Source organism: Cyprinus carpio, chromosome B16 (assembly GCF_018340385.1).
Source record: "Cyprinus carpio isolate SPL01 chromosome B16, ASM1834038v1, whole genome shotgun sequence".
Taxonomy (NCBI): domain Eukaryota; kingdom Metazoa; phylum Chordata; class Actinopteri; order Cypriniformes; family Cyprinidae; genus Cyprinus; species Cyprinus carpio.
In genome coordinates this window covers 18,787,140-18,806,522 of record NC_056612.1, presented here as the reverse complement: position 1 = coordinate 18,806,522, position 19,383 = coordinate 18,787,140, and the positions used below count along the sequence as shown (strand labels likewise).

At 36.1% G+C, this 19,383-nt stretch overlaps 1 long non-coding RNA gene and 1 pseudogene across 1 annotated transcript in view; both read left to right on the top strand.

Annotated features, from left to right (window-relative positions):
* LOC109106728 overlaps window positions 1-7,646 on the top strand; it is a 7,900-nt pseudogene extending 254 nt beyond the window's left edge.
* Window positions 7,647-8,396: 750 nt separating this feature from the next.
* LOC122140005 overlaps window positions 8,397-19,383 on the top strand; it is a 47,572-nt gene continuing 36,585 nt past the window's right edge. Inside the window, exons 1-2 of the long non-coding RNA XR_006156732.1 lie at window positions 8,397-8,943; window positions 13,134-13,240. This is a non-coding gene — a long non-coding RNA (uncharacterized LOC122140005). The remainder of the gene's footprint in view (window positions 8,944-13,133; window positions 13,241-19,383) is intronic.

Genomic DNA, 19,383 nt, shown 5'->3' with positions numbered 1-19,383 from the left:
GGTAATAAGGAGCTGCGTATGTGCGCGCGCTGGCGAGAGTGGAGACACCAGTGCGCACTGTGTGGTATGATGAGGATGCTGAAACCCACGAGGTCTTCACATGAACAGACAAGTACGTGTGCTGTTACCGCATTTCAGAGCATTCTCGTCGGTTAGTATGAAACGCAAATGATGAACGCCATGGTGGAGTTGGAACCTGTTGTTTGGAACTTTACGCTCAAATTAGACAACAGCACGCGCGCTAATGAGACAGTAGCAGGATATCCAGCAGATGAGTATTATAACATTGTTCACGTCACGGAAACCAAAATTCTCCCTGCATTTATTGGATTTTTGTGCTCCACCGGGCTTGTTGGAAATATTCTTGTTTTGGTGACTATTTTAAGGTGAGTTTACAGGTTTATAAGGAAAACTCTCTTTTTAATTTATTTACTTTGCATTTGTTTGCATAAAAATAAAACAACACATTTACTTAATGACGTGTTAAATTTGTTATTACTTATGGAAAACATTATCCACTTCCTTCAAATTTCACAATACCTCTACCTGGTATGTAGGGATATCTAAGGTTTAAGATTTTCTCTTTATACATATAAAGGTAGTTAAAAAGAAATATGAAGAATTTAAAAGAAAAACAAATCATAATGTGATCATAGCAAATAATGTAGAATGTTTATGTGAAGATTTAAGAACGTTTCATGATTGAAAGGTTGTAATTGGATTTGGTAGCTTTAATAACTGGATAGCTGTATTAAAATAAGAATGAACCTAAGTGAGACACTGTCGCTATACATTTAACCTCTGATTCATTTTTCACGCAAAGATTCATCTTATATAGCAAGATTAGATCATTTAATTTGATGATTAAATTTAAAAAATAAAAAACGTATTTTTTCATTAGCCAAATCACTTATTAAAGTAATGTTACTTTCTATTTGCCAGATTTATTTTTCATTATGTCAAATAAATTGTTTAATGATTTAAATCACTGTGTGTGTGTATATATATATATATATACACACACATACATGTATACCGCACAGATTTTTTTTCTTTTGCTTTCAATTATGAACATAATCATTGACCATCAAAATTAAAAGTATCAATTAATTTTGCATGGACATACATACATACATACATAGGCTACATACATGCATACATATATACATAAATACAGACAGAGTCTACATACATACATGCATACATTCATATATAAATAATACAATATTCTGAAATATGGCACATAAGGGCCACACCAAACCAGTACTGAGGCTGATTTGAACAGTGATGTGAGCTGTGTACCATGGCACTGGAAATGGCTGATATGATTAGCCTCTTTAATTAGCTGTGAAGGAATTCCTCTGAGTATTTTCAATGCTCCAGTGGATGGATTCATTCAGGAATAAGCCATGACCCAACCGCACTGGAGCTGAGGTTACATAATCCTGTTTATTGCCACTTGCAACTTGCCATTATTATTTTCACTCATTTGTTGTTTCTTTAGCAGCATCTCATTATGGGATCACAACGAGTTCTTTCTTGTTTTTCTTGCAGGTCTGCCAAAAAGACAGTGCCAGATGTGTATGTGGGGAATTTGGCTGTGGCCGACCTGGTCCACGTGACGGTCATGCCGTTCCTGATTCACCAGTGGGCGCGTGGAGGGCACTGGGTGTTCGGCAACACGCTCTGCTGCATCATCATCTCTTTTGTTGATTGCTGAAAAGGTGTGGTGTGCTGTGGTGTTGTGAGCTATGTGTGTGTGGAGGTGTGTGTTATGAGAGATATTTTTGTGATGTGTTTTTAATCATGCTGTAAAGAAATTAATTAGATTTCCAGATCTTTATTTAGATAAGCATTAAGTGTTTTTTTCAGCAAATATAACAATATTTAATTTTCATTTAAAGGGTCATGTTTTATTTGGCAAAAGTAGATCATTTTTAATCAAATAAAAATTTTTATCCTAATCAAAATTCTTTTATTGTCTCTATTGCTTTGATGCACTCAAAACAAACGGGCATTCATATAGATCTCTTGTGATGAGAAATGGTTGTGCCTCATTTGATTCGGTGTCTGAAGGTCCTAATGCATGATATTAAAAATATTCCATGAAAAGTGTCCTCTGTGAATCACTGATGTTAAATATAAATTTAATCTCATTTAAAAATAACTTAGAAGAAGAAAATGTCTGTAACTATAAAGTTTTGAGACAGAATCTGATTTCATCATAGTGCGTTGTGTGCCGCTTTCATCATAAATTAGGATAATTTGTGTACATTTTGTCCTTAACCCTCTGATACTTTATTACATCAGGAGGGAAAGTGAAATGAAAATGTGCCTGTTTAAAATAAATAAACAAATACAATTTAATAAATAAATACGTTTTTCTCTCCCCCAAGTGATCTATTTTGATGTTATTGGAGCATAGTTTAATGTTTATTAAAATATAGAAATAAATACATACAATAAATATATATAAATATTAATATACATATTTCAGTGGTACTTGATGCAGCACCACTTTCATCAGAATTATAGGCTAAGGTATAACATCACAAACTGAAATATTAAAAAAGCTTTTAAAGACCTGCCCATTGTAGTGTATTGAACACTTCAATGTTTGTAATCAAGTTAAAAAAAAAAAATACATAAATCTTTATGAATTACCTGATTCTCAATTAAATCAATGAATGAGTTGTTAGTCACCAAATTGTTAGAGCTACAATGCTATTTGATAAAAGTTGATTAGGTTTTACTTAAGCTTCTCCACTGAGAACTGCATATAGTTTTCGGATTGTGGCTGTTTTGTTTTTATGCAGCATAAATTTCAAACCCAGTGCTCCAGTTCTCTCATTTAGAGCTGCGACTCGGTAATCTCACCACTAGAGGCCACTCTTACCACAATTATAAATAAGACATATAAATAAGACTCATTATTCATCAATGTAAGCAAATACATTTATGCATTTGGCAGACGCTTTTATCCAGGGCGACTTGCAGTGCATTCAGGCTATACATTTTTTTACCATGTGTGTTCCCTGGGAATCGAACCCACAACCTTTTGCGCTGCTAACAGCACAATTAAGCACAACAGTTTGACCCAAAGTGCTGTGAAATTCAAAAAGCAAAATGTCAAATTCTTGCTGCACATGAATTCTCACATTTTTGGTCAGATTTTTCACACATAGGTTCACACATCCGTTCTCATCATTACATATATGTAATGATGAGAACGGATGAATTTGGGAATTATATGAGATGATTTTGATTAAGAATTTTCTAGACCATGGATACAAAGTGTTTTTTGGACAATTTTAGAGGTTGGCTGTCCATGCAAACCCTTATTTTCCACAACGCATAGCCCCTGTTTCTTCCTCTCATGTTTTAAAAGGGGGTTATTTTGGGGGTTTGAGAAGATAATCTTTATTAACTGATGCCAAAGCACATCTTGGCACAAGATTATTGAACACAGAGCTCATTCCCAGCTGCTTTTTCTCTAAGTAGCAAGATTGTCTGTACTTTACAGTAAATGTCAGATTGTGTCTTCACCAGTAGAATAATGGGAAATTGGATTTTTTTTTTTTTTTTATCAAACCTTTTGCTTCTCATAGATGTCAGACGACTGATTAAATGATAAAAAAAACACATATTTGTGTGAAAATACATATATAGGAAGTGAAATCTACATTGTTTTATATTTTTGTGCTCCAGATACCTGGCCCTTGTTCATCCATTTCGCCTACTGAGTCTCAGGACCAGATCCAGGACTATCCGTATTAACCTGCTTGTGTGGGCAGCCTCTTTCATCATGGTTCTACCTGCCTGGGTTCATGCCAAAGTGATCCGCTTCAGGGACGGGCTAGAGAGCTGTTCCCTTAACCTGGTCTCTCCCAAAGAATTGCTCTGGTAATTGGTTCTGCTTCACTTGTGTACTATAACCTGCTGCTCAGGTCTGATGATCCTTCCATCTCTCACCCGCTGCTTATTTTTTATCGACATAGTCTTGCTTTGACTGAATTTTCTGTTATCTGTTATGAAAACTGCATTTTAAGCAACACAAAAATACCATAGTTTTTTAGTTTTTTTCTGTCAGTTTCTTTTCCTCTTCACCAGAAAACTGCATGTACAGAAGCCTGCAGCTCTGAAGAATCCTTCTTTCTTGTTTAATTAAAATAAGTGAAGTGAAACTTACTGTAGAGAGGGAGATGTGGAGGGTTTAAGGCTCTTCTCACTCATGACTGACAGCATGTGTGCTCATATATCTGTAGGTATACACTCTACCAGACTGTGACCTCCTTCTTTCTGCCATTACCTCTCATTCTCATCTGCTATATACTGATTCTCTGCTACTCCTGGAGAATGTATCGCAAGAACAAAAAGGCTCACAGGTGACTTTTCCTTTCATTACAGCATATGTGATGTAAAACCGGCAAATCTGCCAATTTAATTGCTTGTGAAGTCACTGGCTTGACTGTTCTAGCTAGGTCTACACTGGTTTCTTTCATTAATATTTAATTCGCCTTGCATTAAGGGAATATACTGCAAAGTGAATTTCTTGTATGAAGCTGTGCAGATGTGATATCCCTTTTGAGAGTTATCCTGCTTATACAATAGAAATGTTTTAGTTTTAGATTGACAGCGCATGTAGAATTTATGGGCTAAACCATGAATTATAAGTAATATCTATTAAAAATATCACAGATTCAATACAATGTTTTCTTAAAAACAAAACTGCACATGGAGTGGACATAAATGCAGCCAATTTAGCTAAGCTAAGAATTATATAAAAGCACATTTATTTCTGTTAAAAGTTGTGTATTATTTGAGCTGTAAAGATGTTTAAAAAATCATTTTAGTTTTCAGGGTTAAAGGTTTTATGGCATGATATTGCCATGCCTCACTGCAACCCAGTTTTTTTTATTATTTGTAAAGAAAAGGAGAGACAAGTGGACATTAATTTTGATGTGATAATGTCACAAATTCTGTCAGCTGAGCTTATAACTTGTAGTGAAACTGTAAAATTCCATTAAATTTTGCTGTGACTTGTTATTTACATATTAATGGGATAGTTCACCCAAAAATGAAAACTCATGCAGTTGCAAACCTGCATTAATTTGTTTCTTCTGCCAAACACAAAATAATATATTTCAAAAAATGTTGATAACCAAACCGTTTCAGTTCTCATTGACTTCCATTGTATTTCTTGTCAATGGGATGAATCATTGGGAACCAAAACTGATTAGTTACCAACATTCATTATAATCTTCTTTTATGTTCCACAGAAGAAAAAAAAGGTCATACTGGTTTGGAATGACATGAAGGTGAGTAAATGATAACAAATGTTTTATTTTTGGGTGAACTGTACCTTTAACTGCTATTAGCCTACTTAGGATTGTATATTAGAACACTGTGTGTAACTACCCTAAATGTATATTTAACGTTCAGGCTACATACTTTATGACCAAATCCTACATTCCCCACTTTCTCTCAGGTATAACACCAGTCTGCCTCGAGAGCGTGTGGTCCGCCTCACTAAAATGGTCCTGGTTCTCGTAGCAGTTTTCCTGGTCAGTGTTGGGCCGTACCATGTCCTGCAGCTGGTTAACCTGAGCATACCTCGCCCCTCATTAGCGTACCACACCTGCTACTACATGTCTGTGTGCCTGAGCTACGCCGCCAGCAGCATAAACCCCTTCATCTACATTCTGCTGAGCGGACACTTCCGCCACAGGCTGGTCTGTCGGGATACACCCAGCATGCCAAGTGTAGAACGGGAAATCCAGGCCCCCCGCTCCAGTTTTTAAGCTGAATTTACACTGAAACAAACATAGCACTGCAAATGAACGAATTCCTGTTCTTTGTTTTCATTTCTAATTGTTTTAAAGCATTTCATAAAGGAGGCATGGGATGTTTTATATGTGCATGTATGCATGATTTGCACCTTTTTTCACTAAGCGTTGTAAATGTTTTGTTATTTATTGGTTAATGTGGTGTTTTGGCTCCCTCTACTGTTCAGTTTTAGTAATTCACTCTACAGCATATGTACTGTTCATTAATTCAATTTATAAGGGTTGTGCAAAAATCTATCTATCTATCTATCTATCTATCTATCTATCTATCTATCTATCTATCTATCTATCTATCTATCTATCTCTACTCTGTCCATAAGGCCTATAAATCTTAAAACATTTTTGAATTTTTAAATAAGGCTTTGTCAAGCTAACATTCGAAGTGTGTTCTTACAAACTTCATTTTTCTAACTAAAAATTACATTGCATTAAATTTAATCTTGACTCTTCAGTGATGTTTATTTAAAAGTCTATTTCCATACATTTCAATTCAATTCTGAATGGCAAACAACCTTGCCTTTAATTGAAATTGAATTAATGTTTTGAAGGGGCATTTGGCAGTTTCAGACTGAATTCATTTGTGGTCTGCAGTGTTTAACACTGGAGAAAATAAAAGATTATGATAAAAATAAATAACAATTGTGTTCAGGGCACAGAAGTAGATCTCATTGTGACTTTGTACTAGAAGTATCTGTTTTTTGGTTTTAAGCTTGATTGTATATGACATTTGAAAATGTGATATATTATTATCTTGTGAATGTTATATTGTATTATCAACAGGTTTTAAAGGAAAATTCATCATACCAGCAAATGTATTTAAAGGTTGCTTTGTACTGTACAGTATGTATTGAGGCATGTGAGCATGTTTTCAATCATCTTGTGTGAGTGCATCACCATTGTTACACACAAGAGAAATCAATATTGCTCGGGCCAAAAAGTTGCCATCATGCTGAAATCCTTTAAGGGCATTTTTGGATTGTCTGGTGTGTACTGGACATGATGAAGTGGCTGGCAGCTCTAAAGAGTGAGCTCACTGACCAGACGGGCAGAGATGCAGGGATCTGTTTACAGCCCAGCTCCCAGAGTGGAATCAATTCTCTGACCAGACCAGAGACAGACAGGGATTGTGTCTGACCTAAAGCATGCCTGGTGGCAATGGCTGGAAACTCACCCCAGTGCTCCGTCTCTCTCTGTGTCTCAATGCCTTTTATGGCCTAGTAAACCAGCCAAAGGCAAAATACCAAATGGTGTGTTCAAATACGTGTCAATATTAGTGTTTCATTGTCACAATAGTTGCATTTCAATAATACTATTCAATACAATAACATACAAACTGTTGTGCTATTGGCTTTGTCAATGATTCCAGTGCAGCAATAAAGATTCTGCCTGGGCAGCAAGGTGCTTTTACATTCTCCTGTTTCTACAGTATCTCACATTGTGTATATTACCCATTCCAGCAGTTTTCTCTTTCTCAATCTTCATCATTCTGGTCGGTGAGCGAGGTGACTGACTACTGGTGCTGCTGCTGCTTAATCTGACATTGTCTGACCTTGTTTGTGACGTGCTTCATATGGCATTGACCTTGTTACTTCCACCTCAGCAGTTTGGCTGGCTGTTTGTGTCATGTTTTTCAAACACCAGCTTTTGTTTTTATGTTTATTTTATTTTTGAAAGATGTATTGCATTGTAAATAATATTAAATGTATATTAAGAGTATTTTCTTTTTTTGTGAATTTGTGAATATGTTTACTGTACTGCCAATTTTCCCTCAAAATGAAATTAGTAGTAGGATTGTTAGAAGATTAGTAGAAAAAATGTGCTTTCTACTAGTGGAACTATTTTCCTGTTTATGTCACTAATATGGAAAATCATATTTTTGATCATGCATATATATTTTTTTCACCAATAGAGGGCACGTGCTGACAATTTTTCCAGCATACAGAGTTGACATGCATTTGAAAAATCTGATAATTTATCATGTTTTTTAAGTACTGAATATAAATTGCAACTTGTATGCAATATCAAATAATTTTTCTCTCTGTAAATATTTATGTATGATACTTATTTCCTTGTAATTTTTGGCCTTCTGAAACATTTTATATTAAATAACAGTTCCTGTTATCTCTATCTATCTTAACCGTAAAAACGGTTAATACCGTTGTAAAAAATTGTCTTGGAAGGATTCAGTTTAGTATTAAATTGACTGAAAATAAAACTTAAGGAAAAAGACTAGAAGGGATAGATGTTAAGGACTATTTTTGTTAGCGGATTAATCTTCAAATAATTTCAACTGAAATTTATATTTCATGTATATGTATTTAGTTATTTCGTATGTTGCCGTAAACGAGATCTAATATCTTATGAAATATATGAAAAATATCTTATTTGGACTTAATTCTGCTGACATCTTCAGTCTTGATCATCAACTATCAACCCATTTCCATGACCAACTTTAAGCAAACAACTGTAAAACAATTTGGCGCGGCCAGTTTCGCACTCTGACAAATTACCTCGGTTATTTAACCGTTTTAATGTAAGATTAATATTCCCGGACGTCTCTGTACATGGTAAAACCTGTGTGAAGAGATAGGCAAGCACAGGTTTTCGCCTGTGAGGCAATGGTGCGCGCAGGTTTCCCGACAGCCTGTTGTTTCGCGCGCGGGTACCACGTGCAGAAACCAAGCGAGAGTGAAGGGCCTGCCTGACAACTTCTTTGTTAATTGGAACGGGCTTCTCGCTATGTGTGCAGCGAGGGTGGTGAAAAGCCCGAGATATAAGATGACAAGTGTGAGCACGAAGTAGAGTCGCGTTTAATTAATTTTCCTTTCTCCCTTGGGAACCTAGCTGTGCTCGTTTGTGATACATTTTGTACTGTAATCGACGAAATAACAGGCAATTGCAGTTTTCCGTCGACTTGGGAGCGCCTTTGTGTTTGTGGAATCAATGTAGGCCTGCCTGCTACGCAAGAGTGAAAACTATAAATATAGTCGAGTTGACTTAAAGATTAAATATTGATGTGAAGTCTGTAGGCCTAATAAATGTGTGGAAGTGTCACTGCACCTGCCCATGAGCTCAACTGAAACACTGGACACCAGTGGTGAGTAGTTTATTGGTTTTAAAAATGTTAATTTTGGGGTTCCATCCACATTAAGGACTTTTTTTTTTTTTTAAATTTAATAAAACTCTTCATATTGTCCCAAAGACACTGAATACAGACAGCTACAGGTCACTTAAGTTTTTAGTGGAGGCATTGGGCTAAATCAAAAATTATACAGGCCTAGAATAGTACTGTGTATAATTATGTATCGGATGTTTAATATACAGTAAGTGTTAGATATGTGTGTGTTTTCTTTTTTTTTTTTTCATTTAGTGGCATATTTTGACTAAACTTTCAATTTTTGGTGAACTATCCCTTTAGATTTAGTTCACCCCAAAATTAAATTTGTCATCATTTACTGACCTTCATTTGGTTCCAAACCTGTATTACTTACTTTCTAATATTTATTTTGAAAAATGTGTAAACAGTTTTTGTTACTACTATCATATAGAGGGAAAAAATACCTATTGTATGTTCCACAGAAGAAAGTTATACAGGCTTGAAATGACATAAGGGTAAACAAATGATGACAGCATTTCCATTTTTGGGGGGTGAACTATCCCTTAGGACATAATTTTTTAGGACTATTATAAGCATTGTTTGGATATTTGGATATTTTTCAGAGTGATTAAGTGAAAGCATTATAAAAAATATAGGCCTCTTATAAGACTGTTTCTTTCACATAAAAGCTGCTTTCAGTTTGTGTGAGGTAACCATGATGTTTAGTGGACCAAAATTGTTGATTCAACCGAGTTATTTGACTATGCAGAAGCATGGTGCACATTGCACATTTCCCGCTCCCGCAACCGCGGCACATGCTCGTGTTGCTTGTGCTGATTATCCAGCCTCCACAACTCCAGATGGATCAACACATGCTGAAAATGTGACAAACCAAGACACAATTTTCCATCTGACCTCAATCTATCACTTCTGTTTGCCTGTGTAAATGTCAGCTTGCTTCCACTCTCAGACTCGGGGAGTAAAATGTAATCTTGTTGTCATCTTATAAGTCGTTTTAACAGCCTCATCAAAGTTTGTTTGCATGTTAATTGAATCAGTGTGGGTGGACTTGGCATTAACCTGTTGTCGTGTATCTTGTTGAGACGCTTCTGCCATGGGCATTCTTGCTTGGTAGAGTTTATTACCCTTAAGTCTTATGACTGCTTTTTTTTACAGGTGGAGTAAGGAGCTGCTTTTTTTGGATAAAGGCCTTGGATTTATTTTGAAATCAGTAGCAACTAAGTGGGTTTGTTGAACTCCTCTACCTTTGTATCAGGCAGTTTAAGATGTGCATGATCAGATTAACCTTAGAAGCTGGTTAGAAGAGGGCGCAGAAATTACCTGTACCGAACGTGAACCGGGCTGCTTTAATGGTTTTTGAAACGATTTCATGCATTCTAATGGAGAACATTAACATGCATGTGTTTGAAACAATAACGTCCCTCATTGTTTCTCCATTCTTCATTAATGCTGTAATTCAGTGCAAAATGATTGACTGCCAAGTTTTGTGAACATCAAAGCTTTTTTTTTTTTATATAATTTCCCCCCCAACCAGAAACCCCATTAAATTAACATGCATTTTGAATCTTTTGCCCAATAAGTTGCTTAATGAATTGTGAGGGGCATTGACAGTGAATAAGGCCTCACATTAATGTCAGAATTAGACATTTAAAATATTGTGTGTGTGTGTGTGTGTTGTCCGTTTCGAATCGGAATAGTGAGATGTGATACAAGTGAGGTCTCCAGTGCTCTTCATGCCCCGTTAATAACCTGGCCTGCTTTGATGTGGCAGTGTGGAGCGAGGTGGCTCTTTCTCTGCATCACTTGTGGCATGTAAATCCAGCCAGCATTTTATCTCCTTACCTGCTCGGGGCCACTGGATTTGCTCTGGCTGCCTGCACTCTGTTGTAGCGTGAGTCATGAGATGTCACCTACCCAACAGGCCACTCACAAACGGTTTGGAAAGACTGCGCTTCTGTGTGTGTTTGCTCTTCTGGTCATTAGATGTTACTGTTTGTCCTTGTATGACATACAGTTAATGTAACACTAAACATGAATATGAACATGTGTAATGCTCCATTTCTGAAGGGCTTGTCGTACTTGTTACAAGTGCTGGTCTGGCTTGTTTTTATGAAAGCCTGCTTCTGCCACAGAGTGAAAAAATTACTTTATATATCACATACTTGCACTTTATTTCTAATAATTGTGACTTCATATCTCCCAGTGTGAGTTTTTTTTTTTAATATGACTGATTATGTATTTATCATACAATAGAGTGTGATATGTAAGGGATAATATACATCCAGCCGGTTGTTATCTCAGAATAAACCCCGACAGAGTGAAGGGGTTTATTCTGGGATAACAACCAGCTGCATGTACATTATCCCGCTTATTACATGGCTAAAAAGATTTGTTTTTACCATATGTTGAAATTAATGCTGAAGTCTTCCATTGTAACATGCGGTGGTTATGTGTTTTCAGTCAGAAGATGGCGCCAGACAGTCAACGATAGCGGAGTGACTGGTTAAGTATATTAGTAGTACCGTCAGGATAACTCATACCGAATGAGCAGTGTTATTCAATTTGGCGGTTGTTAAATGGGAATAACATACTGCTGGATGGCGCAATTGACCAGTCAGCATCAAGTATTCCACAGAGCTGTGTAATAATTCAGAATATCACAATAGTTTGTTTTAAATTTTTATTTTCTCGAAATGTCAACTGTTTCTCGTATTTAGAAATTTCTCATAATTTTGATGTTGTTTTTTGTGATTTTGTCTCGTATTATGACTTTATATTTGCATATATCAGACAAATATTCTCGGTTTCAACTTTCTCAAAATTTCTTATAACTATATCTTTCTAATAACGCTGGCTTTATATCTCCCGATGTGACTTTGTCTTATATTAATGACAATTCACTATTCCATATTTATATTGCAAAACGCAATATTTCTCAATGTATACTTTATTTCTCTTATTGTTAACTTAGTTGCTCAAAAGCTTTTTTTCTTGTAATTGACTTAATTTTTTTTTTTTTGCAATTTTTGTCATGAATTGTTACAGTGTCTAACAGTCTAACAGTGTGACTATATTTTTGTTAAAATTTTATTCCTCGTAATTTTGACTTTCTCGTAACTTTTATATCTTGTCTTTATATCTCGCAATTACATCATTTATATCTTGCAGTGTAACTAGGCCCTATTTCTTGTCATTTCTTTGTTTCTAAATGTAACTATTTTAACTTATTCATGATTCTTTTTATTTTTTAGTTGAGGCGTCAGCAGGTTTACAAATGCTTGTCTAATTAAATAAAGGATAAATTGTAATGTTATAAAAACTGTATGCTACATATTATAATGTTAGTAATTACACTGTTTATTTCTACTCTATTGTGTTTGAAACATAACAGTTAAGCTCCAGTTCATTGGCTGTCAATGATTTTCTATGATTTTGTTCATTGACCAGTTCTGGTCAAAGCATCTCTTATTCAGTCATACAGTGTCAAAACTGCCCTCCATTTTGCATGTGGTTGGTTAAAAACACATTTGTTGTCTTGCGCTAACCCAGAGAGAGCATGTCTGATCGCCCTCTTGACCTTGAGATGAATGGCTGCCCAAACCAGTCCCTGCTACACATTACCATTTAAATGGCCCAAGGAGAAGGTTAGGTCAGCTTATTTGATGTTGAAATGCAAACAGAGATCAAAGGAGAGAACTCACGGTGCCCTATATTTACAGTAGTCGGTCTTGGATTGGTGTGTTCGGTGGCAGAGGTGCAGTGCATTGTCTGTATGTGTTAGACAAGAGAGTTTTGTAGGAGGGACGAGCACATTGTCTGTTTGTTCTGCTTGGTCCTCGTGGGTAGATAGCTCATTAACCATTGTGGCCTGGCACAATAGCCAAGAGTGCCGGCTGCATAGGTACAACAAGTCCAGCACAATACCTGTAAACAGCCAGCGGCTTAATTGAAAATGGCCCCTGGGATCACCAGGCTGTCATAACAATAATAGACTTGTATAGATGCATAATATCAAAATTGCAGAGACCTATTGGTGGAGAGTACATTGTGGTTTCTCAGCAAAACGCTGGTTTAATGATGTTGTGATGTTTCCCAGCTATTTTAAGAGATGCATGTGTACTAGCTGAGTTTTTGTTTGACATGTTCTTATCCGTTTGCTCCTGTTCCAGGTCACTGAACAGACACAGGCTCCTCCACCACTCACCTTCAATCATCACCTGAGACAAGAAAAGACTGAAAGATCCGAAAGACGAGAATGAATGGACAAAAGTGTGTGGTAATAAAATGCAATCAGATAAAAGACTAGTCCAAAGGTTGGGAGTCAGCAGGGACCTCGGTACAATATTATATTGATATCTCATGATAGTATTGTGTTTCTTTTTATTTGCTGAACTGACAAAAGTAAAGGCACAAATGCTGTCACTGGGGTAGTACCCTTTCAATTTTGTATTATATTTTCTCCAAAGGTGCCCTTACGAAAAATAAGTTTATTCAAGTGTGCTATTAGTAGGAATAAAAAAAAAGGAAAGTATGCTTTTAGTTTACTTTTTATGTGTTTCTCAGAAATGGGCTTTATGTGCTCCTCAGAAATATACTTAAAATGACATTTAAGTATACTTGACTTATACTTACAAAAAGTCTAAATATATTTGATCTATACTTGTGATCCTAGAATCTGTGTTTTCTTTGTTATACAGTAGAGGGCGCTAGTACACATCTTCTGTACACAATTTCCAAAAAAACACAAGTGAAGATGAAAAAGAAACAACAGATACTAACACATGTAATCTAACACGATCATCTGACATGAAACGGCATTAAAACTGTAACGTTATGGAATAAAATGTTAACCGATGAAGAGGTAATAATTACAGTCAAGCTTTGGGGTGTTGATCGACTCCATCTAAGTTTTGATTATCATTCTGAATCCAATTCATAGTCTTTTTTCAACTTTTTGTTCAAAATGTTGTTTCTTTATTCTTTTTGAAACTTACCCACATTAAAGTGTTTAAAAAAAGAATGCTTGAAGCTAGAATAAAATGTTTTTGTTTACAAGCAGATACCCTGTTATTTCTTTGGATGTTTTGCATGTTCAGATATTCATATAACATAATGTATACAAATTAAAACTAAATAGGGACATAGTAGTATACTTAAAGTATGATGTAACGTTTACTTAAAGAATTTATGAGTCTACTTGCAGTTTAAAACTACTAAACTAGTAGTTTACTGAGACTATACTTCAAAGTGTACAAAGTATTTAATAAGTAAACTATCACTATACCTGTAAGTTCACTTTTAGTATAATTGCAGTACAAATTACAAACATAGAGGTAAACTGTTTGTGTACTCAAAGTTTGCTATTGTTATACTTAAAGTATACTTAAAAGTATACTAGAAAGTGGGCCAATTTAGTCCCAAGGAGTTTTGAAACGGTACACTTACAAGTATACTACTAGAACACAGATATTTGTATACTTGCTACATAAAGTATACTTAAATATACTTGGACTTTACTTAAGTATACTTAATAAAATAAACTTGAAGTATACTACTTTTTGGTAAGGGTGTGCATATTCGTATCATTTGAAAGGGCTCTGCAAGTGACAGTTTTTGTACTTTTTTGCGAATGTGTGTAATTTTGATATTGGAACTGGATTCAGTGTTTTGTAATTGTATATGTAGTTTGGTCTGAGTTTGTCAAATAGAATTTGCAATGTGACCCTACCGAACATTACATTCAGTTTAATGACCATTCTATGTCAATGCACTGCTTTAATTGATGTGCGCACACACACACACACACACACAACACTTGCACATATAGATCGCAAACATAGAAACTCTGAAGCTCAAAACTTGTCAGCGCTGCCCTGCGATTTCTGTTTATTGATACTGAATCACTATATTATATTTCTCAGCAACGAGGAGGTAAAAAACTTGCTGTTTTTTGAAGTAACTAAACTTTATCGTTTGTAGAGAGAGACGCAGATGCAGGTAATTCATACATGCAACTTTTTCTCTCTCCTTCTCCCTCTCCCTCTCTCTCAAATGGCCATATTTGAGAAAAAATGTTGAGTAGATTGCATCACTGCACATAGCTGTCTTAACATTTCTATCGGAAAGCAGTTGACTAATATTAAATGATTTGCAACTTCCACCTTTCCACGCTCTTTCAATGTTAAAATGTTAAACTTACACAACCGGAACCGGAAACCCCGCTACTTTAATTTGATTGGCCATCTTAATTATTTTGACACTGACGAGCACTGTTAGACCACTATCCAAGGCCCGAGGCATTAATCTGAAGCCCCTCATATGCGCAGTGGTTACTCGCTTATTTGTAAACTAGCGCAAGTTAATTCTCACACTTTAATAGTGTGTATAACTCCTAACAGACTGTGTGACTGAGGAATGACTACCTCAAAATGTACATCGGTATGCAGTTTTCCCTGTTGCTCACATGCCAGTGATTATCCCTCTGCTTGTCACTGTTGGCACACATGCCATAGGTTGCCAACCACTGGATAAGAGTATAAGTGTGCTATGTAGCCTTTTCTTTTGTGCCTGACCAGTAAGGTCTTTCTTGCTTCTCTGAGAAAATGCCCTTGGTGACACCCACCAGCTGTTCTAAAGGGGGCTGTGTGATAGAATGTCTGGGTTGCTGGTTTCTGGGTCGTCCAGCTAAAGATGACCCGGGGCAACAGGAGTGGACAGAGATATCCCAGGCCATGACCTCAGGCACTGGTAAACTGAGGCAGGTTTTTGGCCCAGCAGTGCCACCTCACATTTAAGTAAAGTCTGTGTGATAGACCCAGCTCCAGAGACTGCAAGTTATTGGGTCTGAATGATACTAATACACTGGGCTGGTTGGATGCGGGTTGGAACTCTGGTGTCCCATTAATCCTAGCCGGGAGAATCATATCTGGTTAGAAGTTCAGGCTTTTACTGTGGACCGTTCTAAAGTAATGTGATCTGAAGGTCTTCCCTATAGTGATTCAACACTGCCTTGAAGATTGTTAGAATTATAGACTGTGGAGAGTACATTATTGCCTCAGTGCCTATAACACTATACTAAGAGCAGATAAAGAAGAAAAAGAAGAATGGTAGGATAGTGGTACTTTTTAACTTAAATGCAAGTTTTGCATTAGTATGTTCTGTTTCGTGACTGCTAGAGCTTGAAGGCCTTTTATTAATTTCTACATAAAACAATCTAGCTATAGACATTGTACTTTGCATTGTACTGTACGTATGTTGCATTGTGTCTGTTAAGCCATTAAATTATAAAATGTTTATCTAATTTATTTTTGTTTTTATTTTTTGGCATCTAAAATAAAAGTTGAAAACAACAATTTCAGAGTCTTAAATCCAGCTTGGCCAATGTATAGACCCAAATGGAAGCTGGTGTCTCATTCAATTATGTCCCCGGGACATGTCCCCTTTAGGCCCCCTTTTTTGAGGGTTTGCCTCACATTGCTAATTGGATCTCGTCTCACACCAGGTTGATTGGAAGTGACACTTAGTGCAGGGCAAGGGCTCCAAAAGTCACTGGAGCAAAGAGAGGGGAAAAATCAAAATTGAATTACTGACCAGTAAATTTGCTAATTATAGTCCATTAGCCCAAGCACAGAGAGGTGTGAAGACAATCCAGAGCCACATGCCTCAATGAGACTCCTGACACTTTGACCTAAATTACCCAGAGGATGTGTTTAATGTGCAGACTATATCTTTGTGTACTATATGCTGTTTTCATGGCATTTTTTGATTTTTAAAGTCAAACCCACAGTTCATAAAATGACCACAATAGATGCATCAGTGAACTATGTGTGTGTTTCTGTAAAGTTTATTTGATCAAGAATACAGTGAAATAATAATAATATTGTGAAATATTGTTATATTTTTTATTTTAATATATATATATAAAAATGTAATTCATTGCTTTGTTGGTGTCACATGATCCTTCAGAAATCATTCTAATATGCTGCTTATTTTTTTTTTATATTAAGCAGCACAAATAGTAATATTCTTAATATTCTTTGTTTTGAATAATTTCCATGCTTCACATTTTGAAACCTACTTTATATGTTTGCTAATTTTTGGGGGCTGCAGAACAGTATATGTTTAGAAGTTATGAAGGAGAAGTTTGAGTTCAAGTTCAATATCATGTTCAATTCGATCACAGGAAACAGCAAAGGATTGTTGACTTAACTCTCAAAGCATTTTCAACAGAAGCTTAATCTGTTGAACCTGTCCGTGAGTTGAACCGTTCAGGGATGAACCAGGTCATATTATCTTGTGATCTGGAGTAGAAGAAAGATTGATTTTCTCACACAAGGTCACTATACATAACACCAGCACCTTAGAGGACTAGTCTAGTGTGATCTTTTGTTCTGCTCGTAACACTCACCTCTTCTCCTAGAAGCTAAAACCATTTGAGTGTGCAGTATATCAATTAAAAAGCTCCTTTTCTGCCCTTTGGAGGGGGTGGGGGTACAGGTCCAAATATTTACATTAGGGCATATCAGTTTGACGACTGTGTGGCGGAGCGGAGAGAAGGGCCATTTGGTGCAGCAGAGAGGCCATTAGCAGAGTTAAATGGCTAGAAAGAATCTGGACCAGACAGCTTTCCACACAGGATCACTCGACCGCAACCACATAACTGCATAAATACTTCCGTCATGCAGTAAATACAGTTGTGAACAAAGATTGGATTTGTAAATTAGTTGGTTAATGAGGAAACACCTTTTCAACACCTTTAGGCAGGTAAATGGATTTGGATGGTGTAAAGAACAGGTCATGTACACCATCTACCCCCAAATGTCAGCATAATGTGTGATGAACTAAAATAAACAAATGTATAACTTTTTTAATTTTTATATATTTATTTAAATATACACGTTTAATATATTGGCTTTGGCTGCATTATCAGCCTTGGTATAAATTACGTATGAAATATAAAATGTACAATTCATCATTTCTTTTTTTTTTTTTTCTTCTCCCCAACACTGCTAAAAGCAAAGTCAATGCTATTATATTTTATGAGATGTTCAAGAGTTTTGATTCAAGAGTAATAGTTCAGGAGAGCCATTAGTTTAAGCCTTGGCTTTTTTTTAAGTACACTCTTATGTTTTGTACCATCATTCTAATTCTTTCTGGCTGGCAAGGCTGTGTGTTTGTTTATCCACTTTGTGGCAGGTATTAGAGTTACAAATTGCATTTATTTGAACAAAATTGAGCAAAATAGAAATGAACAAATCAAATTACCAAAAGTGAAAAGTTTATGAAGTGTTTGCTCCTTGACAAGGACAGAGGGAGGACACCAGGGATTGTTGTAGGGTTAATTGTCTCAGCACTACAAGTCAAGATAATGCTTACAAGAACATTGATTTATTTTTCATGTTTTATCATATCTAAGGAGCCAGTTGTAAACATGCTGTAAAAGTATAGAAAAAAAAAAAAGCATGCCAGATAATTGTTTGGGAAAGGATTGGATGAGAAATCTGTTCATGTTATTGTCATCTGACTTTTGACAACAGACTTTGGTCAAATCTGAACACCATTTAGAGACCGTTGAGAACTCATGAAGTTCATTAAAATCACTTGAGGTTAAAAAGTGTCACAATCATCTTCAGTTTGTCTTATAGAGGACAAACTGATATATTAAATTCTTCTGAATGTAAATGTTCGGACATTTTTACCTTAATCATGGATATTTTGTTTGTAAAATAACTGCAGGGAAAAACAGCAGATGTGATTGCACTCTTTTGAAAGGCCTTTGCTGCTTCCTAATTATCTTCTCTGATGCACCAAGAACTCATTGTTTGGTCTCCTTTGCATCGCTGCTTCGGGTGTTGTAAACTCTGCTGCATTGGTGATTGGTCTATCCGTGACATTGTGTGCCCAGCTTCAGATGACTGTGCAGACAGAGACAACGCATTGGCCTGGAGTGACTCCAAGAATAGTTAGGCTGCTGTGGATCCTTGGCATTAGAAAGATTATTGTTTATCCCTCTCCTCTCGTAGTGACATCTCCACTCTTGTGAAATTATGAACGCTGCACGGTTTCCCTCCAGGTTGCTTCTCTGGTTTGTAAGGTGTGAACTTGAGCGTAGGTGGAGGATAAAAGATGGTCTTTGAAGAACATCATTAGATAAGCCATGACCTAGGGAGGCATATTTGACCCCTCAGGCTCAAACAGATGCAATAAGCATTATTTTGTGTCGTCTTATTTCCTATCAGACTATTTGTAACAAGAAGAAACTAGTAGTAGTAGTTCTTTCTAGTAAAAGTTCCATCCTTGCATATGTCAAGCAGCATGAGCATTTTTTTTCTTTGTTTAATACTGTAATCCATATTAGATTATAATAGTGATGTATGTTGAATCAGTATCATATTGTACATATGTTATTGGCAGGCATTC